At 42.1% G+C, this 15,793-nt stretch overlaps 1 protein-coding gene across 1 annotated transcript in view; it reads left to right on the top strand.

The window, feature by feature from the left end:
* Positions 1 to 8,557: 8,557 nt before the first annotated feature.
* Positions 8,558 to 15,793, top strand: part of Arhgap24 (Rho GTPase activating protein 24) — a 398,083-nt gene continuing 390,847 nt past the window's right edge. Inside the window, exon 1 of the mRNA XM_057772993.1 lies at positions 8,558 to 8,897. The gene's annotated coding sequence lies outside the window, so the exon portion shown is untranslated. The remainder of the gene's footprint in view (positions 8,898 to 15,793) is intronic.

The raw sequence follows: 15,793 nt of genomic DNA, 5'->3' as shown, positions 1-15,793 counted from the left end.
TGAAGTAGAAAATCTTCGGGGAAAAATTTAAAGTTTAGAAAGACACACTTTTGTGGAGGTCACTGCCTCAGGCCTGAACCAATGCATTGGCGCAGGAGACCACTTTCTAAATATAACCCCAGTAACACAGACACTGAGAGAAACAATTAGTAAATGGGACATCCTGAAACTGAAAAGCTTCTGTAAAGCAAAGGACACTGTCAACACGACAAAATGGCAGCCTACAGAATGGGAAAAGATCTTCACCAACCCCACATCGGACAGACAGCCGATCTCCAAAATATACAAAGAACTCAAGAAATTAATCATCAAAAGAACAAATAACCCACTAAAAATGGGGTACAGACCTAAACAGAGAACTCTCAACAGAGGAATCTAAAATGGCTGAAAGACATGTAAGGAAATATTCAACGTCCTTAGCCATCAGAGAGATGCAAATTAAAACAATTCTGAGATTCCATCTTACACCTGTAAGAATGGCCAGGATCAAAAATATTGATGACAACTTATGCTGGAGAGGATGTGGGGAAAGGAGAACACTTCTGCATTGCTGGTGGGAGTGTAAACTGGTACAGCTGCTTTGGATTTCAGTATGACAATTTCTCAGAAAATTAGGAAACAACCTTCCTCAAGAACGAGCAATACCACTTTTGAGTATATACCCAAAGGATGCTCAATCATAACACAAGGACATGTGCTCAACTATGTTCATAACAGCATTGTTTGTCATAGCCAGAACCTGGAAACAACCTAAATGCCCCTCCACCAAAGAATGGATAAGGAAAATGTGGTATATTTACAGAATGGAGTACTACACAGCAGAAAAAATGATGACATCTTGAAATTTGCAGGCAAATAGATGGATCTAGAATTATAATGAATGAGGTAACTCAGACACAGAAAGACAAATATCATATGTACTTACTCATAAGTGGCTTTTAAACATAAAGCAAAGAAAAACCAGCCTACAATTCACAATCCCAACCTAGAAAACAATGAGGACCTTAAGAGAGACATATATGAATCTAATCTACATGTGAAGTAGAAAAAGACAAGATCTCCTGAGTAAACTGGGAGCATGGGGACCATGGGAAAGGGTTGAAGGGAAGAGGAGAGGAAGGGGGAGGAACAGAGAAAAATATATAGCTCAATAGAATTAATAAAAATTAAGAAAAGGAAAGACACACCTTTAGCAGTTGAACAAAGGACTCATTGAGGTCAGGGAACAAAACAGCGTCAACCTGGCTATTGCTGGCTGATGCACCTTTCTTCCTAGGGTCAGTTGGTGATCAAAGGGGATGATTAATTCCTTGTACCCATTTTTGTTCTCATCTTTATAATATAAAAACTATATTATAAATCTCAAGGTCCAAACTCATCCATTGCTGGTGGGAATGCAAACTTGTGCAACCACTTTGGAAAGCAGTGTGGCAGTTTCTCAGGAAATTCGGGATCAACCTACCCCTGGACCCAGCAATACCACTCTTGGGAATATACCCAAGAGATGCCCTATCATACAACAAAAGTATATGCTCAACTATGTTCATAGCAGCATTGTTTATAATAGCCAAAACCTGGAAACAACCTAGATGCCCTTCAATGGAAGAATGGATGAAGAAAGTATGGAATATATACATATTAGAGTACTACTCAGCAGTAAAAAACAATGACTTCTTGAATTTTGCATGCAAATGGACAGAAATAGAAAACACTATCCTGAGTGAGGTAAGCCAGACCCAAAAAGAGGAACATGGGATGTACTCACTCATATTTGGTTTCTAGCCATAAATAAAGGACATTGAGCCTATAATTCGTGATCCTAGAGAAGCTAAATAAGAAGGTGAACCCAAAGAAAAACATATAGGCATCCTCCTGAATATTAACTTTCATCGGGCGATGAAAGGAGACAGAGACAGAGACCCACATTGGAGCACAGAACTGAAATCTCAAGGTCCAAATCAGGAGCAGAAGGAGAGAGAGCACGAGCAAGAAACTCAGGACCGCGAGGGGTGCACCCACACACTGAGACAATGGGGATGTTCTATCAGGAACTCACCAAGGCCAGCTGGCCTGGGTCTGAAAAAGCATGGGATAAAACCGGACTCGCTGAACATAGCGGACAATGAGGACTACTGAGAACTCAAGAACAGTGGCAATGGGTTTTTGATCCTACTGCACGTACTGGCTTTGTGGGAGCCTAGGCAGTTTGGATGTTCACCTTACTAGACCTGGATGGAGGTGGGTGGTCCTTGGACTTCCCACAGGGCAGGGAACCCTGATTGCTCTTAGCTCTTAGAGCTGACGAGGGAGGGGGACTTGATTGGGGGAGGGGGAGGGAAATGGGAGGCGGTGGCGGGGAGGAGGCAGAAATCTTTAATAAATAAATAAATAAATTTAAATAATAATAATAAAAAAAACTATTGATGAATTGGTATGCCCCTGAGGATTTAAAATAGACCTTTAAGTCCCCCTCAGTTCCTGAGCTGTAAAGGCTAGTCCTTGAAGCAGCAACAATCTTGGATTATCTTTTCTGTTTTTAATAAACAATATTATTATTATTATCTCTTTAATTTCACTGCCAGATGTTTTAAGATCCAAAATGTAATACTCATTTTCCTGAATTTTCACAACCACTGCTGTTCCCCGGACTGATATCTTTGCTTTTCGACCAATTCGTTGTTCATCAGTTCTGCTAACAGAGGAAATGAAAGGTGATCCATTCAACTTTGTGCAAAACTTGAATAAAAGATTGGATAGGATAAGACACTCACATTAATACCTTTAGTAAGATTGAAATTGGTCTGTATGAGAACAATAACATCCCTCTTCATTAGAGAACAACAGTTGTTGTCAAGTACTTGGGTAATTCAAATGGTATATGAGAGGGACATTGTGCCGTCCTTTGCATAGGGAGACATTGCCTCCTTAGTGAAAAGAAGCCTGGACTGCTCCTTGGATAGCCTTAGCCCAAGATTTGTCTCTGCCTTCGTTAGTTTATGGGAGAAGGAACAATACAATGCCTTCCTTCCTTTTGCAAAATGTAAACAATAATTGACTTTTCCTTAGGTTTCCTTCACTGTGGGAAAGCAGTTTTAAAATTACAAGGAATGGTCTTATCATTTTATTATTTCCTTTACTTATGTGTTTGAATGAGCTACTCGGATCTGCTTACTTTTTATTTTTCTCAGCTCCTCTTAAAAAGTGCTTTGCTTGCTGAGTGGTGGTGGCACACACCTTTAATCCCAGCACTCAGGAGGCAGAGAAAGGCGGATCTCTGTGAGTTCCAGGACAGCCAGAGCTACACAGGGAAACCCTGTCTCAAACAACAACAGCAACTAAAAGTGCTTTGTTTAAATGGCAGATAAATATGCAACCTGTAACAATAAATAAAGATGTCTCCTTGATAGTTTGGTTTATATGATGTAAAGCAATGACCTTAGCCCAAAGTCTCATTTATAGCTGAAACTCGGGAGACAATATTGCATCAAGTATTCAGTCCATTAGGGCCAGCATCTGAGCCCTCAGCAGTCTGATCTTATTGCATCTCGACTCCATGAATCCACAATGAACTGTGCTTCATTCTTCTCACTAATTTTCAAGCTATCTGAGGATAGATAAAGCAGGCAATACGGAGGAATGGGGACAAATTGGAGGCAGAAAGTATATCCATTATTTATAAAGCTTAAAATATGATAAAAAGAGATGACTGAGGATTGTCTGGAGAGATTACAAGGATTAGAATATACTCAAATAAAACCGAGTTGCTAAATGTTTTCAGTTTTATATTCATAGCTGAGACCACAAGAGAAAAGACACATGTCTAAGGAACTGTTTGACTTTATGGGTGTGCATATATGTGTGATTTGAATGTGCATGGTGTGTGCATGTGCATCCATACATGTGTTTATGTATGTAAACATGTATGTGCATTTGTTTGTGTGTGCATGAACTTACGTGTGTGTATGTATGCGCGTGTGCATATATTTATGTCTACACCTGCCTTCATTCATGGGTAAGTACAGAAGAGAGGCTATATAAAGTCCAGATAGAAATAAAGTCTGTCTTAGAAACTTTGCGACTGAACAAACACAAAGGAACTCTAGAATAATGAGATATTTGGAAACAATACACAAGTATAAAGCAGAAGCATCAGGGACTGAACTAAAGGAAACATGCTGAACCTGAAAAAAAGGGATTATTTCTTTGACAGGATCTGGTGAGTTTCTGAATCTAGGGTTATTTTTATATTATTTTACTTTACTTGTCTTGTGAATGCATGTCACAGGATCGTGTGCCTATGGAGGGACCATAGGCATTAGATGCCCCGGAGCTGGGACTACAGGTGGTAGTGAGCCACATGGGGGTTGCTGGGAGATGAACGCTAGTCCTCTGGAAGAGAAACAAATGTCCTTAGCTGCTGAGCCATCTCCCCCTCCTGAATTTAGGATTTAAAAGCATCAAGGAAAACAGTTTTAACTGGAATTGAAAACTGTGAGTGGAATTTGGAGCCTTCTTGGTTTATAACATCACCCAGACAATTAGACAAGCTAGGCATACACTCGAGAATTTTAAAAGATTATATACATTCAACACAGTAATATATATATATGTATAAATGTGAAAGTCATGGATATTCTTTATCCTTTCTTTTATGCAACTCTATACATTCCAAACCCTAAGGGTTGGACTAACTTTTAATTAGAATAAGTATAGATATTTATCACTGCGGATGTCTTGTACCGTTTACTCTGGGGGTGTGGGAGGCGGGGAACGTGACTTCTTCTGCCACCGAAGTTATGTCAGTTTATGAGTGTGTGCCGATGACTGACACTGTGCCACATTTAGGATCTAAATGACATTGAATTTTTTCTTTTAAACCATCGACTATAGCTAGTCTGATTGATAACCAATCTGATTGATAACATCTGATTTATAGTCGATCAGAGATGGAAAAGATACCACAGGAGATTTTCCTTACGTGCTCTTTTTACTTCTTCTCTTCATTATTGTATTTCTACCAGAGATATAGCCGGATTTATTGTGCCCATTGAGGTAATAGTACCCCTTCTCCCTGAATCATGTGACCCAATGTCTTCTGATATAGTATGTGGTCCCTCAATGTCTTTCCATTGTTAGGTCTAAAGGAAACTCCAATTCTCCAAACTCAACAAGGCAGTTCATATATCCGGAAATGTGCTCAACCCTGGATTCTAGGCTGATTTCAGGCTGTTGGATAAAAGCCAGCAATCCTCAGGAACTTGTGAAGCTGCTTCTCTATCAAAAGAAGTCATTTTCCTTATCTCCGGCAGAAGGAACATATGGCTACCTGTAGCGACTATTACCATATCAAAGCTCATGCTGGCCTTCCAGGTTCTCTCAGTACCACAAGAACCTGTTACTCATTTCAAAGCCCTTGCTAATGTCCAATACCTTCTTACCTGCTGGGTACCCCAAATTTCTTCCAGTTCCCAGGGCTTCCCTCCCCAGCTATTCATTCTCCTAATAACCCTGCTGTACTCTCTCTCTCCTTCTGTCCCTTGCTCTCCTCTTCTGTTTCTCTCACTGCTTTCTCTGTTCTCTGTCCCCTGCTAGTCTCCCTTCTCTCACACACAGCCTTGGCCATGTCCCGTCTGCTGACCATGTTCTGTCCGCTACTTTCTCTCTCTGCTATGGACTCTTCCAGATGCTTCTGGTTGTTCTCGGTCTCATCATCTACAGTAAAAACAAAATGTTTTGAGTTTATAGTTTATACACCGTTTCACTTAAATAAGACAAAGCTGTTCTTTGGGATAGAATTTCCAATGGTAAACAAAAAGAAAAAACAAAACCAAGCATTCGGAAATGGCCCCGCTTTAGAATTCAGCTGCCTAGCTCCATCCCGACACTCGATGTTGATGTACACAGCACCCACACAAGTTCTGCGCTGTTGGTGGGAGCCCATAGGAAATGCAAGGAGCTTGGCAACTCTTGACTGCTCTGTTTTGTTACTGTGTGTTTTGCCCTCTTAGGAATTTATGTTTTCCTAAAAGAAAATATAATTAAAGAACCCAGTCAGTGACATTAATGAAGAACTGGGCGGCCCCACAATGGCTGACTCTATGCTCAGGGCTACAAGGAATCTGGCAGGGACTCTGCTGGGAAAGGACAATCTTTAAATGAGTAGAAATCATTTTATTCCACACTTGTTCAATAGTAACATTTGACTCATATATTGAAACATCAGACCAATCGATTTTACAAATGGTTTTCAGTTTCTCTTAACTAAATTCCAATAGAATGACCTAGCAGGAGTAGTGTCCAGGGGCTTTGTTTTCCTGACCTTGACTAACACCTGGGCAAGCTGCTCAAGTGTGAGGCCCTTATCTTCTTTCTTTTGCACTCTTTCTATTTGATTTCTAGTCTCTAGGGAACTCTCTGGTGGTGAAGGTATTCTATACCCTCCATGTATACAATGTATCCCTTCAGGTTCTTCCTGAGAGCTTGTGTTCTTTTCCTAGCTGTTCTTCAGAAGCTGTATTATAGGATCCAGGATTCTTAGAAAGTCAGTTTGTTCCTCTGAACCTATTCTGGCTCTTGTAGAGTTTGTTGAAAATGTGCTTCCCACCTGGAATTAAACTTGATTTGACACATTTATTTCAAATGACCCTTTGGGCAAAGTCTCAGCAGAAAGCCTGGAGATGAAGGAGAGACATCTTTTTCCAGAGGTCTGTGGGAGGCGTGTTAACCTCTTGTTCTGGTGAGAATAAGGTGTCTCCCCACTGGCTTCAGAATTTATCACTTTCTTAAAGTTTTTACAGGGTATAGGAGAGTTGTGTCCCAACTCAGCTGACCCTCAGGGGGAGAATAACCCAGCCAGAATCCAGTGAGCAACTCTTGTTTTCTAGTTCAACCTTTACTCCTTTGTCACAGACTTCTAAATTCCAACAAGCTTCCGCAAGGCCCTTCTCTTTCTGCAGGAAAGCCTGTGGTCTGTGTTAGTAGATGCAAATCTTCCTTCATCCCAACTGCCATTTCCATGACAACCTTCCCCTCTTTCTGTGTCTTCTCTAGCCTGAGATCCCTGTACATCACACTCGCCCGTGAGGTGGTGTCAAATGAAGAAGGTGGAGACAGAGGTATGAAGGCAAAAGGCCTTGACCACAAGGATGGGATGTGGTCATCCCTTAATCTTTCAGGCTGGGATTGCCCAACAACCGCCCCAGGTTCAATTTTGTATCACCTTGGGTCTAAATTGCTGTGGTAACATTTGTTATATCCCGAGGTAGGCGCCCAACATAATAGCCTTCTTGCCTTTTTGAAATGTCACAGTCTTGAATCATACCGGCTGACACTTCCAGAGGCTTCTAGGCCATGAAATGTGCACAGATTTCATTTCGGTTAATTTCATTGTTTTCCGCTCCCATCTAAAACTGCCCATGGGCTGTCACTTGCCAGGGTAACAGTGTGGCATTACAACACGCGAGGCCTTGTGAGTTGATGAAGGTCGTTTGTTCCCACCAATTAGAACACAGACCTCATGAATTCTACACACACTTTAAAGGAAATGGCAAAAGAGATTGTCCCCCCAACCTTCAGAACTTAATTTGATTCATCAAAGGGCTGAGGCTTCTCCGGCCAGAAAAATCAATTTTCTAGTAGGACCTCAGCCTGGGATGGAGCAGATTCATTATTTCCCATGGAAACCTGAGGGCAACCAAGAGGAAACACCTATTAGTGTCCTTCCGGGCTTTCCTTTGAAGTGTTTGTCAACCCGAGAATGTACCTGGACACCCCTAATGACAAAAACCTGGTGAGCGTTCTAAACAATCGAAAACACGAGAGTTTAATAAAGCGGAGAGTGACCCAACTCCCAATCTGAATCGGCTTTGTGTGTGTGTGACAGTGGGTGAGGGGTGGGAAGGACTTTGGGGGTGGGGGACACAACATCAGGAACCTATTTGCTGCTGTGTTCTCTTTCTCGGGGCATGATTCTGAGACCTCGAAAAGCATAGCAAGGCCTTTCATTATACTTAGCATTTCTCTGAACGCCTGACTAGAGGACACTCTGTAAATATGCATATCTTTGCATATCTAGGTATAAAGACTTAGGCTAAAGAAAGAAGACCTTGCAGAGGCCAAGGCAGTGGCAGTGCCTGTAACCAGTAGGCGGGTCTTGGTGAGGAAACCCGAAAGTGAGAGCCATGTATTCCTGATCCCCTCACTCACAGACATCACCCACAGAATCTGTGACCAACACTCCTGTTGCACTTGGCTTGGCAGGAACGCTGCCAACTGCAGAGGGCCAGGGCAGGCGGGTGGTGGCTGGTGGGGCTCCCAGCAGGGCTCAGGAGGGGAGGTGAAGCTGGCGTGCAGGGCGGGGCTCCCGCCACCCCACCAGTGCCACTCTGGTCCTCTGAAGCCGCCAGCTGCCAAGTGAAACCCGAAACCCGGCTGCGTCTGCGGGCTGGCCCCACTCAGTTGTTCCAGCCTCTTGTACTGTATATTTACACATTCACACACAATCACTCTTTCTAACTTCTGGACTATTTGCGCAACTGCTAGGATTTCTCAAGTGCATGTGGCAACTCAGCCCGGGTGAAAGAAAGCCAGTGGGAATCGGGAGGAGATCGCAGGCCCGCGGGGCCGCGAGGCTACGGAGGGGACAGGACTAGAGCGAGAGAGCGACGGCTGGGGGTTCCCCCCAACTTTCCGCGCAGCTGCGGCTGGCACTGCGGCCACCCGGGGCTTCCTCCTGCGAGAGCAGCGGCGCACAGACCGGGCGAATGGGGCTCTGCGCTTGCCCTGGCTGTGGGAAGTAAAGGGCACCCCGCTGGCCTGAACTCATCTTTTGGTCAGTCCTAGGAGCCTGGGACATCGAAGCTGTCGCCATCCCGCATAGGCCCCTCGTCCCCAGCAGGGTAGGTGATTGATTGCTGATGGGAGGTGGAGGAACCACCCGGCGGGTGGGTCGCCGCTTCAGGCTACAGGGACAGGGAGGGGGCTGCTGCGACCCATGCTGGTTCAGTGATTGTGCCTCTGTGTGTGAGCCTGTGTACATGAGTGTGTGCATGAGCATGTGTGTGCGTGTTGGTGCGCGCGCGCTCGTGTGTGTGTGTGTGTGTGTGTGTGTGTGAGACACAACAAGCAGGCATCCTGTGTTTCTGACTTACAAAACAGATGCAATTAGTACAGCTCTGGCGATCCACCTTCGCCTTTCCTAGGGTGGTGTTTTAGCCAGTCGCCAAGTTACCTAGACAACTGGAATGTGGAAGTAGATTTCAATAAATATTGTGTTACCAGAAAGCGATAGAGAATCTTCGGTGACACATAGACAGCTTTAGACTTTTTGAACGAGTAGCTTCTTTCTTCCTTCCTTCCTTCCTTCCTTCCTTCCTTCCTTCCTTCCTTTCTTTCTTTCTTTCTTTCTTTCTTTCTTTCTTTCTTTCTTTCTTTCTTTCTTTCTTTCTTTCTTTCAGGAAGTATCCATCTACTTTTAGACAGAAGCACGCAGCATGTCCTCATTTAAAAAACTAAGTTCAGTAGCATTTCTTGTGTAAGCCCTCAAATAGAAATTGTTACTCCGAATTTCTTAGAGGCTCTCTGTTTTCCAGTATTATTTAGTAATAGAGACCGTAGCTCCATTGTAATCTGTTCCAACTCATTTTAATAAGCCTCTCAATTCGTTGCTGTTTTCATCATATCACTCTTCATATTTTGTATTATTCCTGTTTTAGCCTTCCGAGACATCATTATTTCATTCCATTCTTTAAAAAGAAGATGAGTAAATCAGGCCAGGTACTTGAAATATAAGCGATGTAAAAGATTTGTTTGTCTGTAAGTAAAAAGTTTTATATTGTTGACTCTACTAAATAAGACAAATTAGTGAAATTCTGGGGACATTTTCAGTGACATTTAAAAGCTTTACTTGGTTTCTGGGAAGATGCACAGGAGATTCAATATAATCTCTTCCCCAACTCTAATTAGACCTCAAAACTAGCCCTTGAGGGCAAGACGTGATACTGGTATTGAACTGGGCATCATACAGCGTGCAGAATTTGCTCACATTAGAAAAGAGCTAGAAAACGATTGTAGAGCTACCCAAGGCTTGTGAGGTTCTCAGCCTCCTTTTCAATTCCTGGGTTCCTAATTCATCCTCTCTGGGGATATGTCTTAACTTCCAAGAGAACTTGGTAGTAAAACTCCCCTTTCCATCTCTCCTGAGTGCCCAACCTCCAGAAAACATCAGAATTCTCTTCTGTCTTGGAGCCATTGTAGATGTGTTGGAGACTTTGCCTTAGACAAGGTGGAAGGTGGAGCCATTGAAACAGAACTCTATAACAGATATCATCCTATCACAGAGGGGAAGGTGTGTTTTTGGTGGAAGATATTTCTTAGGGAACAAGGGAGGACTGAAGCTTTGAGGTCCGGAATACTGTTTGAGGTACATGGAATAACACACTACAACAGGATACTGGTGTGTGTGCGCACGCGCGCGTGTGTGTGTGTGTGTGTGTGTGTGCGCCCGCTCGTGTGATTCTCTCTGCATGAGAAACTCAGGTTCCTTGACTTTTAGCCACACTGCTATCGTTACCTTTATTTCAGCATCTGAGGGCCCTGAATTTAAAACATGGTAGTTTCTCTCTAATACCTTTGGGCTTTATGTAAGGTGAGTATGAAGTATTTTTTAAAAACACCAGCTTAATTGTAAGTGGGATAAAATTCAGTTATTGAGAACAAACCCCAAATCCACTGTGGAAACCAATAGTGATGTATCTTTCCGGTATATCTATAGATATATGTGTATGTATGTATATATACACATATATGTATATACATATATGCATATGTACATGTATGTGTGTGTATATATATATATATATATATATATATATATATATATATATATGACTTTGACTGAAATCTCCTGTGAATTTTGCCCAGTTTATGCTCCAGATAATCATCTCCAAAGTTCTGATTGCTGTCCTGGATGGTAGATTCATTTCCTGTGTAACCATGAACTCTCCTGGGTGGAGGGTGAGGATGAGTTAGGCAGGGTAAGAACTGTACAGAAGATGGGATGAGCAGCCTGGTACTGTGAGAGTCTAGCCGTGTTTACCAACAGTGCCAGTAAGAGCCGCGCTGTGACCTACTGACCCACTGAGGAGGGTTTTCTTTCTGGCTCCTAGCATCCTGGTTGGCTTCTCTGGTGGCAAGCAGACAGTGCTGCTGTGAAATCTTGGCTATGCACCCTTGTTTCCTGTTCTGAGTATGCACAGGGCTTAGACACTTGGTCTTACCTGGAATCAGTTTCCTCCGGTATTTTGGCTGATTGCTTCTTTCTATCTCATTTTTTTAAATTATGTTTTGTTAAAGGTAAATGTTTGTAAAACTGAGCTGTGCAGCTAGTGTCCTCTTAACCTGGATGTCGGGGGCGGGGGGAGATTTTGCCACAGGATTTGTCACATATGAATGAAGAAGAAAAGAACACTCTCAAGTCTCTCTTCTGCCCAATCAGATTACACTGAGAAGAAGGAGGAGGTAGGGAGAAGTGGGGAGAGGGAGGAGGCAGGAGAAAGGGGTTGAGGGAGGGGGTGGGAGACAGAGAGAGAGAGAGACAGAGACAAAGAGACAGAGACAGAGAGAGAGACAGACAGAGAGAACTTTTTCTTTTGAATAAAATAATATATGTTTGCTCTTAAAGCCATAGCTAAAGGGACTCAGATTTCTCCCAGATGGAGAAAGGTATTTTAGGGAACAATTGTAAATGGACAGCAAATCTATGAAGTCAGTGCTGAGCCTCATGTCCAATCCGACAAGGGTAGCTAGCTCATCTATGCTCTGGGACTAAAACTTCACGATTGGGATAAACAGTCAAGTCAAAATATATTTGGAAGGAAAAGGATTGTGGTATTGAAGACTCAAAGAATATTCATTGTTTAGAGACTTGGAGCTCATGTGTCCTTGAAGTAGCATCTGTCTTCTACTAGAGTAACATTACAATGAGCATTTTTGGGGGGGTAGGGTTAGACAGGGTTTCCCTGTGCATCCCTGGCTGTCATGAAACTCACTCTGTAGACTAGGCTGGCCTTGGAAATACAGAGATCCACCTGCCTCTGCCTCCCTAGTGCTGGGTATTAAAAGGTATGTCTTACCACCATCCACAATGAATCTTTTTACAAAGCACAAAATTGATGTGCAAATCCTTTGTCCTGTAGTCTTGGTTGGAGCCCAGTGAGATATAGTAGTAACCTTAAGTTTTTTTGTCTCCTCATATGAGGTACTGGGATTGGAACTAAGCATTTTAACATATACTAAGCGAGTGCTCTGTCAGTGAGCCATATAGATGTATATATGTAGTTAGATTTTTCTTTAGGTCAACAGCTCATAACTACACAGAGTCTTTTTATTCATTATAAAGCCTGGCCATTAGCTTAGGCTGCTTCCGTTGCCTCTTACAACTTAAATTAACCTGTATACTTTAATCTCTGTTCTTTTACATGACTCAGTTAAGTTTATTTTGTAATGCCCATGCTGCTTGTTCTGTGTCTCCTGTCTGACATCTTTGTCTTTCTTCTTCTCAGCATCCTTTGTGCCTGAAAATCCTGCTTAGCTATTGGCCTTTCAGCTTTTTACTAAACCAATCAGAGTAACACATCTTCCTAATGCCAGTGCATAAAGGATTATCCCACAACGTATATATGAATATATAATGTTTTATCAGTTAGTTGAGTATTTCATACAATGTAGTTTGATTATATTTACCCCTATTATTCTCCCTGACTTGTCCCAGACATACTTTCTCCTCTTTACCTATCCCTAACTTCCTGTCACTGAAAAAAATTAATAATCTGCTGGTTCCAATTTCGGCTACCCTTAAATTCATGAGTGTGAGGCCATTTATTGGATCTCACGAATTGTTGACTTACTAGGGATCACACTCTTAAAGAAAACATCTTCTCTTCACCCCAGAAGCCATAAATTGTCCATAGCAGCTTCTCAGTAAGCTGTGGGTCTTGTGAGACCCAGCCACCTCCATGTTGTAACATTGGCTGGTGGGATCTTGTGTAGAGAAGCCACAGCTGTGGTGAGTTCATGAGTGTGGCAGTTCTGTCCTGCCCAGAAAACACTGGCTTGTTCCTGACCCCTGACTTCTGCTTCTTGCTCTCTTCCCAACCCTTCTGTCACTACGGTCCCTAAGCCTTTTGGTAAGGAGAGATCATAGAGATGCTCTCTTTGTGGCTTAGCACTCCACTGACATTTGTCCTCTGAACTTTGACCTGTTGTCAGTTTCTGCTTTAACCACCACCCACTACACAAAGATACTTCTCTGATAAGTGGAAATGGATGCATTCAGCTTTGGGGGTAAAAATAACAAATATGAGCTCACAAACTGAATTCTTGGCCACATTTAGGAAGTGATTGCTTGCTCTCATAACATTTGTGCCGTTATTGCATTCTGGTCATTATTGTAGATCACAGGGTATATGACTAGTTAAGATTCTTGATTGCTTTTTTTGTTCCAGCAGCCCACACAGCACCTTCTAGTGCTATGAGGGTTAACCATCGAGGGAGGAAGAGTCTTGGTTAACACTTGTTTAGTATTGGTATTTATTTGATTTCCCTATGTCTTTGTCCAAAATATATAGTGTCTTCAGCCATGGGGTCTCACCTTCAAGTTCCTAGAGGTTCCAGCTCTTTTAGAATTGTTCATATGGTTCATGTTTTTCTTTCTTCCTTTTGTTTTGTTTGGTTAGGATCTTACTAACTTGCCCAGGCTGGTCTTGAACTTGGGATCTTTCTGCATCTGACTCTGAAATAGTCAGATTTATAGGCCTGTGGTTTCAGGTTGACTAACTTCTTAGCATATTGTCTAAAAGCTCTTCCCTTGAAACTTCCTTTTTCATGGTAGTAGATCCTCCCTGTTCATATTTCTGATGTCTTGCTCATGTATTTTTCTGGAATTCTCCTGTTGCCTAGGAATTTCCTCTCAATTCTTGGCAGTCAATTTCAAAGGAAATGTCCTTTGGAAAAACCAGCTCTGTGCAGGAAGAATCAACAGCTCCATCTTGTCTGCCTCGATATAATTTGATCATACTTTAAATAGTTACAGTCACATGTCAGCAAATGTTGGAGAGTCTTCTGAACCATTCATTATGTAGTTTCATCCTTATGGGACTCTCACAGTGTACTCAACAAACTGGAGGCCAAGACTATAGAATCCTGCTATATGGCCACAATTTGCACTTGTTGTTCGCCTTGGAATGACATACTGCATGTTGTATGGATTTCCTTATTCTAAGTCTCCCCTATTCCTAGCTACTATGAGTTTCTCACTGGGTGAGTGGTAGGAAGAAGTCTCTTAGATCCAAATGACTAATCCAGTGTCTCAAATGTAGTAGATGATGCTTTCTTAGTCAATGAGCAAGCAAAGCTGTAAGTGAATGATATATTGATAGGCTCGGGTTCATACAGATAGTTGTATCTAAATAGTCAGTTGGAGAATACATATTTGGATGTGGCATCTATTTTCCCCATGCAACAGAACTACAAAACACAACTCACCTTCTAGATCAGCCCACACGTGACTATTTAATCCCTGCAATGTATATGTCCTTTTGCAATTCTAAAGCAAAAATCAATCAAAACTGCAGTAACATCAACTTTTAAAAGAAATCATAAATGCTTGTGCATTAAAAGGTAATATAAAGAGTTTTAATGGATATATATTTGCACAATTATTTTTGTCCCATACTATAAAATCTGTGTTCTATCAAATCCCCGTGGGAGGTCTGGGTTTAGCTGTGAAGAGTAATAATAATAAAGTTAAATTTGGATATGCTACCCGAGGGATGGGCAGTAGTCTTAATTAATCAAACAAAATTAAAATGCCAATTTTGGCTATTTAATAATTATCTTGAGTGCTAATGCTAGGGGGAAGTCAGAGCTAATTAAAGGGGAAAGCAGAAGTGGGTAGAGAAGTGGGAACATGGAAGGGCGCTTCCTTTCATGTTACCAATTCCTCATTATCTTGGCTTTCTTTTCATCTCATTTGAGCACTAAAGCAAATCCAAAGTTTCTTCCTGGAAACCTCTGCCTTTGACTCCCGTTATTACTGCTGCCTGGTGCATTCCATTTGATCTAAAATACAAATGGGCTCATTTTATTTTCAAAGCCGTGTTACCTTTGTCTTTTGCCTTCCTGCTAGTTAGTATGTAGGCAACATTTCAATCAACTGGGCAAAATACTAATCAGGGACCATGAGCACATCACTTCTCCAGCCTCTCTGAGAGTATTGGAAGGATGATCACTACTGGTTAAGTCAGGGACCATGAGCACATCACTTCTCCAGCCTCTCTGAGCGTATTGGAAGGATGCTCACCATTGGTTAAGTCAGGGACCGTGAGCACATCACTTCTCCAGCCTCTCTGGGCGTATTGGAAGGATGCTCACCACTGGTTAAGTGTTCCTAGTCCAACTGTTTATTTGTCTACCTGTGTGAAAGGTGACTAGGAATTTGCCTCCTCTATTCACACGGACACGTGTCAGATAACAAGCCTCCACTAAACAATTCTTTAATAAGCTATTGCTTCTTTTTCAATTGTGAGTCAGGATAAAGGCAAGGGTTGTATGGGTGACATTTTTGTTCTTCACATTACATGGCTTAGTATTTTTGTGTAAGAATTTTTATGGTAAATTCACCCTGGTCTTTATCCCTGGGAATTTAAAGAAGTGTGCTTCTCCCAGATAGCCTGATGTGTTTTGATTAAAGGAAGAATTGACAAAGGAGCCACAAGAAACCTTTTAGATTGTAGTT

This window comes from Chionomys nivalis, chromosome 6, assembly GCF_950005125.1.
Source record: "Chionomys nivalis chromosome 6, mChiNiv1.1, whole genome shotgun sequence".
Classification (NCBI taxonomy): Eukaryota; Metazoa; Chordata; class Mammalia; order Rodentia; family Cricetidae; genus Chionomys; species Chionomys nivalis.
This window is presented reverse-complemented; position numbering and strand designations above follow the sequence as displayed.